Here is a 6974-nt window from a genome sequence, read left to right on the forward strand (position 1 = left end):
CTTCGGAAAAACATAAGAACGAAGGGAGTCTCGATCAATCATCAGTTCAAGTTAGTCGTCACCAAGGATCCACTCAAGTCAATCGACTACAGTCAGTTGTCACAACACCGCGAAGTTTCAGATCGCATTGATCCGTAATCAGTTTCATTAACCATTAATAATAATTAATACAATATAACACATTATTATATGGTAATAGGTATATTAGAAATTAATAGAAACCTGCCGTGAAAAACAAATCATGAAAACACATTATTAAGATTAATTAACATTTTTAAAAATTGAATAAATCCTATGTGTAACTACATTATCAAATGTCACGTCCCGCGCTACGCACGTGCCGTATCGAAAAAACGGAAAACCGCAATATACAAATGACGCGAGTGACAATTCGAATATCCAAAACGAACGGACGATACAACGAAAATGGAAATTTTTTAATAAAAGATTAATTAAATGTAGTCATATATATGTCGGAGATGAAAGGACATCGAAGCCTCCCCTTTGGAACTTCGGAGAAATCCCTTAATACCGTAATCTAGATTCTATCATAAACATAATTGAACAATTGTCGTCCTTCGATCCGATTGTATTAGTTCGAGATTTGTGATAATGAGCTTGGGCTCGAGGCGACAGCCAGTCGCCGAACGTAGCTGCGGTCAAGGGATGAACGCTTTGTCTAACAAAGGTATGGAGTAATTCTATAGCTCTCCTTAAAAGAAATATTTCTAGCGGCACGCGACAGTAAACATTCCAACGGTCTCTGTCCCGTGGCTTGCCAGACGCAGACCCTATTCTTCGAGTAAGATGATTGCCAGATGTTGATGCGTCTCCGCAGTTCATGTTCAACTAGCCTGAGGGCTCGTGATAAATCTTAAGTCCTTCAAACAAACAGTCTTTGTCCCAACTACGAGAAGATAGAGGAGACCTATTTTTCCAACGAACAGAGTCTCCCACTATCAACTTTGTCTCGAGGGCGGCTAGCATCTTTTTCTAACCACCGATATGGAGATTGGCCAATTAGCAGCAACGCCAATTTCCCTTACTTTCTGAACGAAGGCTTTTCTCGACGAATCCGATGATCTCGTGTCCTTAGACACACCCCATGATAGTTTTCTTCCGTGGCATCATCGGGACGGGAAAGGTGTTCTTTCTTGCGATCTCATCGACTAAAGAGTAACGTCTTTACAATCAGTAATTATTCAGACTTAGATTTCGTGAGAACGTTCATCTATCATCCCGTTGACCGCGGATTCGTTATCGAACCTGAGATCATTGTCACTAGTACCGCAAGCGCTTAATCGTCGTGTTTGATTGTCGAACCTGTGTTACCCATACTTGTGTTAATAAACCGTACTGTTACTATACCGCAACGATGGCTAATTTCAATGGAGAATCATCTATCGCTCCCAACCCCATCCTCAACGTTTCTCCGACATACATATGGGGTTAAGATCGGAATTTTGGGCGCGTGACAACTCTTCGCGTGGACTAGCCATCGTTTCACAAAGCAGAGATTATATTTACACGTATATACAAGCCTATCACAAAGCTTAACAAATAATAAGTCTAATGAATAATAAGTTTGATGAACAATGAAGCTAGTGAATAATAAATTGTACGAATAATTAGGTTTAACAGATAACAAGTCTAATGAATAATATGCTTAACGAATAGTAAAATTAATGAATAATATGATTTACGAATAATAGATTTAATGAACACTATTAACAATGCTTTTTGGGCTCAAACGAATCCACGGTCAATGAGATAACTCTTTACTAAGTGTAAAATAATCTTAGGCGCAAAATACGATTGACGAAAATGCTCGATGTGTTGTCACGTCCCGCGCTACGCACGTGCCGTAACGAAAAAACGGAAAACCGCAATATACAAATAACGCGAGTGAGAATTCGAATATCCAAAACGAACGCACGATACAACGAAAATGGAAATTATTTAATAAAAAATTAATTAAATGCGGTCATATATAGAGAATTAGTATACGAGGGCAAATAACAGATAATAAAGTGAAAATAGGTACTCTAACGAAGTAGTAAATATAAAGAGTACAACATAACCTATAATTTCATAATTCGACTAAGGATAAACTATGAAGAACCAATTAACCAAAATTGACTCGCAAATTAATTAATAAATCACGACATAATACTATATTCAATCAGGATAACCTACAATTCGACAATTTAATCAAATCTCGTAATAACTTCATGAATAATTCAAAGGAAAGGAAAAAGAAATGGAACGATAGGAATACACACCTTTATAACAAACAGGAAATATCAAGCAATTTAATATACAGCAAATATGGACATACAAAACCACAATAAACAAAATATATCTTATATACAACTAGATATAAAATATATAAAACACCTAGGCATATTAACACACTTCAATAAACCAGGCACTATTGTCAGAATTCACACATGAAACTTCAAGATTAAAGTAAAAGGGATTCCACGAACAATACACTCGAACAAGTTAAAACTAACACAATCGAAACAGACCACAAGAACGATTTCAAGAGACAACGGAGTACGGTAGTATATGGAACAACACTGTTTGTCGAATACTGCAGATAGTGGTAACCTAAAAGGAAAAAGGAAAATTACTATGCGTGCTCTAACTATTACTTAAATATAAAATGTGTAATTCAATAAAATAATTACAAAACAGTGAAAGTGAAAAGTACCTCGTGAACAATTACTCATCGTAGTAGGAAGTGTATGTGCGAAGACAGGTTATGTGTCCATATCCGTAGAACATAATCTACGACAGCCAACTGAAACAAATATAGGAATTAACTTTAATTGTTTCGATGCAAAACATAATACTACTAAATGTTTATAACAATATTGTGCCTAAACCAAAGGAAGTGTGACACTGCTTGTCGAATCATGCAGATAGTAGAAACGTAAAAGAAAAAGGAAAATTACTATGTGTGTGTTCTAACCATCATTTAAATACACAACATGTAAATTCAATAAAATAATTAAAAGCAGTGAAAGTTAAAAGCACCTAGTGCACAATTAATCATTGTAGAAGGAAGTGTACATGCAGGAATTTCGCAGAAACAAGTTGTGGACCCACTCCGTAGAACATAGTATACGACTGTCAGCAGAAACGAATGAATGAACTAACCTCAATTGCCTTAATATTTATGGAAGAGAATAATACTATTAAAGACTTGCAATAATATTTCAATTAAACTAAATGAAGCACGATAACAATCAATAATTGATGCTCGACAATGCTCGCTAATGGAAAATAAAACCGAAAATCAAGAAAATTAATGACATTATAACGAAATAACTCAGCGTTGACACAGTGGTCTTTAATAAGAAGAAATAAAATCAATTAATAAGCGCAGGAAGAGTTAAGAAATAACTAAGATAGGTTAAGTGAGTGACAACGATAATTTACTACTCACATCGAAGAAGTTTATACAAAGGTCAACGCAGTGATGAGAAACCAACTACCAAATTGGAGTAAATGTGTACGAAGAATCGAAGTTGATACTACTGGAATGGTCAAGAAGACGTGAGAAAACTCGAAAATCAAGAGAATTAGTGACATTATAACAAACGGTTCAACACCGATGGAATGGTCTTAGCAAACAAGAAAAGATACCTTATAAGTTAACGAGGTTCGCATGCAACCAATCATCGTAGAAGGAAGTGTGCATACAGGAACTCCACGAGAATGGGCTACGGATCCAACTTTGCAAAACATAATATACGACGGTATGAAGATATCTAAAGTAATATATACCGAGGTAACCAATCATAACCTAAAAAGGGGAAGAATGTTGTAAACCATCTTGGAATAGAAATTGATAATAATAAGAAGCTCGTTACTCACATCGGAAGATATACATTAAAGCCGACGCAGTTACAAGAAGCCTACTATCAAACTTAAGTGAATACTTATGGAATACTGAATCAGACACCACCGAAACAGTCAAGACGGCAACAGGGAACTGGATAATCAAGGAAAAATTTGTGACGCCATAACAAATAATCCAACGTTGACGAAGCGGTCTTAGCAAACAAGATAGTGGACAGACTATCTTACTATACAGATATTTACAAATTATAGTGTTTTATATAATCTATATATATACTTACAATTCTAGGGTAAGTAAAAGTAGTCTTGATAAGTGTTAGACATGTAACGAAGAACCAGAAGATACCAAACGCGCACCATGTAACCGTTCCAAGTAAAGGACTTAGCGTTGAAGGATTAGAATTGTAGAACCTATAAAGAATAAAGATTTTAACTAGCAATGTATAGATTAGCTCCAAAATTCTATGTAAAGGCGGCAAATTACACGCACAAGGTAACGACAACTTCGTAACAAAGAAACAGAAAATAGCCAATAATATAGGAATAGGTTAGGAATTAATCACGACCGATTAACCGAGTGTCAACGACAAACGCGATTAAGATAAGAAATTATTATACTGTACTAAGTTAATATAGCATAATTGTATTAATTCTGGCATAGAGAAATAAGGTTATGTTATGCACTAGAACTGGTAATAACACACTATGCACATATTAGTATTAAATTAATTAAGCGAACACTCTATAAAAATAAACTGCTCAAAACACAACAATAAAACAGTGCTATTGATAAATTATAAAAATTAACAATAACACAATCCACATGTTATTATACTAAAGTAACACATAGTATATATACACATTATAATGATTACACAAACAATACTATTGTCATTTAAAAATTCTAGCTGCGCTAAAATAGAGGAAAATAAGCGACAGACGAATAATTATATCAGTATTAAACAAATTAAGGACGCGTCACTACACTTTTACTAGAGACATTCACGAGCGGCCATCTTGGATTGTTATGATAGCTCTTACACGTGCGCATCGGAATACATGCAACAATTATACACATTAAATAAATGCAAAATAATATCATTCCCACTGCAATTATACGTCAACTATTAAAATAAAGTCACAAATAATTAACGGATAAATAATAGATTTCACATTAATAAAATGTCACTATATACTACGAACATTCACAGGCCGCCATTTTGGATAATCAACACGTGTAGTAACTTTTATGCGTTACAAAATAAACTATATTTTCAATAAAAAAAGTAAATATTTAATACAAATGGAAGATCGTAACTAGGAAAGAATAAATAATAATTAATACAATATAACACATTATTATATGGTAACAAGAATATTAGAAATTAATAGAAACCAGCCGTGAGAAACGAATTATGAAGACACATTATTAAGATTAATTAACATTTTTGAAATTTGAATAAATCCTATGTGTAACTACATTATCAAATACAAATATAAATATATATGTCGGGTTATCTTTACAATTTAAGGCGCGTAACGATTCTTCGTTTGAATTAGCCATTGTTTTACGAAACAGAGATTATATTTACGCGAATATACAAGATTTTACAAAATATTATGAATAATGAGTTTAATGAATGATAAGATCAACAAACGATAAGTTTAACTAATGATTAGATTAAAGAATAATAAGTTTAACGAATAATAAGAGGAACGAATAATATGTCTTACGAATAATAAATTTAAAGAATAATGAGATTAACGATTGATAGGTTTTACGAATAATGAATTTAATTAACGCTATTAACAATGTTCCGGGGTTCAAACGAATCCACGGCCAACGGGATAACTCTTTGCTATGCGTAGAATAATTTTAAACACAAAAATACGATTGCTGAGACACTCGGTAAATTGCCCGATGAATCACTTTCCAAGGCGATCACACGAATGAATATCTGATGAAAATCTTTTTCGCTATACGACTGCATTTGTTTGTTATATGCCCGCTGGAGGCACCGAGAAGGTTCCAATCGTCGTTGCTAGGCAGTTTCTGTCAAAAGTTTGTTATATATTCTTTGGAAGCATCGAGAAAGATCCAAACGCCGTTGCTAGGCAGTTTCGGTCTGGAGTTTGATTCCTAATACAACGTGTGTCCCATTATATCAGCATTTCTAAAGTACAATTCTATGTGATTTCTAGGGAGAACAATACAACCGATCCACACCTTCGTCAGGCAAAACGTTTATCCCGTGACCGTGGCTACGTTCGGCGACCAGTTGTCACCTCGAACCCACTTTCGCTTTCTCAAATATCAAACAATTACAAATGACAATTGCTTAATTTCAGCTATGATAAAATCTAGGCTAAAGCATTAGAAGACTTTCTCAAAATTGCAAAGGGAAGGCTCCGATTTTCCTTTCATCTCCGACATATATATGTCGGATTAGTACTGGGAGTAGGGTTGTGGGCGTCAAATGAATCTTCACGAGAATTAGCCACTGGTACGATACACATAGGTGTAGTTTATTGCAATGACAGAATTATTACAGTCTTGACAATTGATCACGGCGGTTTGGCACTCGCGACACTAGTGACGATGGTCTCAGGCTCAATAACGAATCCGCGGCCAACGGGATGACAAAAGAACGTACTCACAAAGTCTAAGACTGATTCTTTGTTAGTAAAACGTGAAATAACCACTGATGGCGAAGATGTTACTCTTTAATCGATGAGATCGCGCGAGAGAATGCCTTTCCCGTCCCGACGATGCCACAGAGAAAAACTATATTGGGGTGTGTCTAAGGACACGAGATCATCGGATTCGTCGAGAAAAGCCTTCGTTCAGAAAGTAAGGGAAATTGGCGTTGCTGCTAATTGGTCAATCTCCATATCGGTGGTTAGAAAAAGATGCTAGCCGCCCTCGAGACAAAGTTACTAGTGGGAGACGTCGTTCGTTGAAAAATAGGTCTGTGGCGGATCGGTATCAACAGGACGCTGACAGGACGAGGCATCAACGCGGCGCAACACCTCCCGGGCGATCCGCGGGTACCAACCGCCAACACTAGAGGGGTACGACGACAACGAGTCTGTCTAACTCGCTA

General features: G+C 35.7%; 2 long non-coding RNA genes across 5 annotated transcripts; one reads left to right on the plus strand and one right to left on the minus strand.

Moving 5' to 3' along the window:
- The first annotated feature begins 406 nt into the window (after nucleotides 1-406).
- LOC126872961 (uncharacterized) lies at nucleotides 407-2410 on the plus strand. The gene is made up of 2 exons (XR_007692269.1): nucleotides 407-472; nucleotides 1995-2410. It is a non-coding gene; the product is annotated as an uncharacterized LOC126872961 (long non-coding RNA).
- On the minus strand, nucleotides 2298-5096 carry LOC126872959 (uncharacterized). Of its 4 annotated transcripts, XR_007692266.1 has the most exons (6): nucleotides 4152-5096; nucleotides 3886-4064; nucleotides 3655-3814; nucleotides 3455-3545; nucleotides 2717-2806; nucleotides 2298-2613 (listed from the first exon to the last, which is right to left on the minus strand). It is a non-coding gene; the product is annotated as an uncharacterized LOC126872959 (long non-coding RNA). The 4 variants fall into 4 exon arrangements; XR_007692267.1 differs by having other exon boundaries at nucleotides 3455-3542; nucleotides 3655-4064; XR_007692264.1 differs by having other exon boundaries at nucleotides 3655-4064; nucleotides 4152-5092.
- Nucleotides 5097-6974: the final 1878 nt, after the last annotated feature.

The sequence above is a fragment of the Bombus huntii genome, chromosome 14 (assembly GCF_024542735.1).
Source record: "Bombus huntii isolate Logan2020A chromosome 14, iyBomHunt1.1, whole genome shotgun sequence".
Taxonomy (NCBI): Eukaryota; Metazoa; Arthropoda; class Insecta; order Hymenoptera; family Apidae; genus Bombus; species Bombus huntii.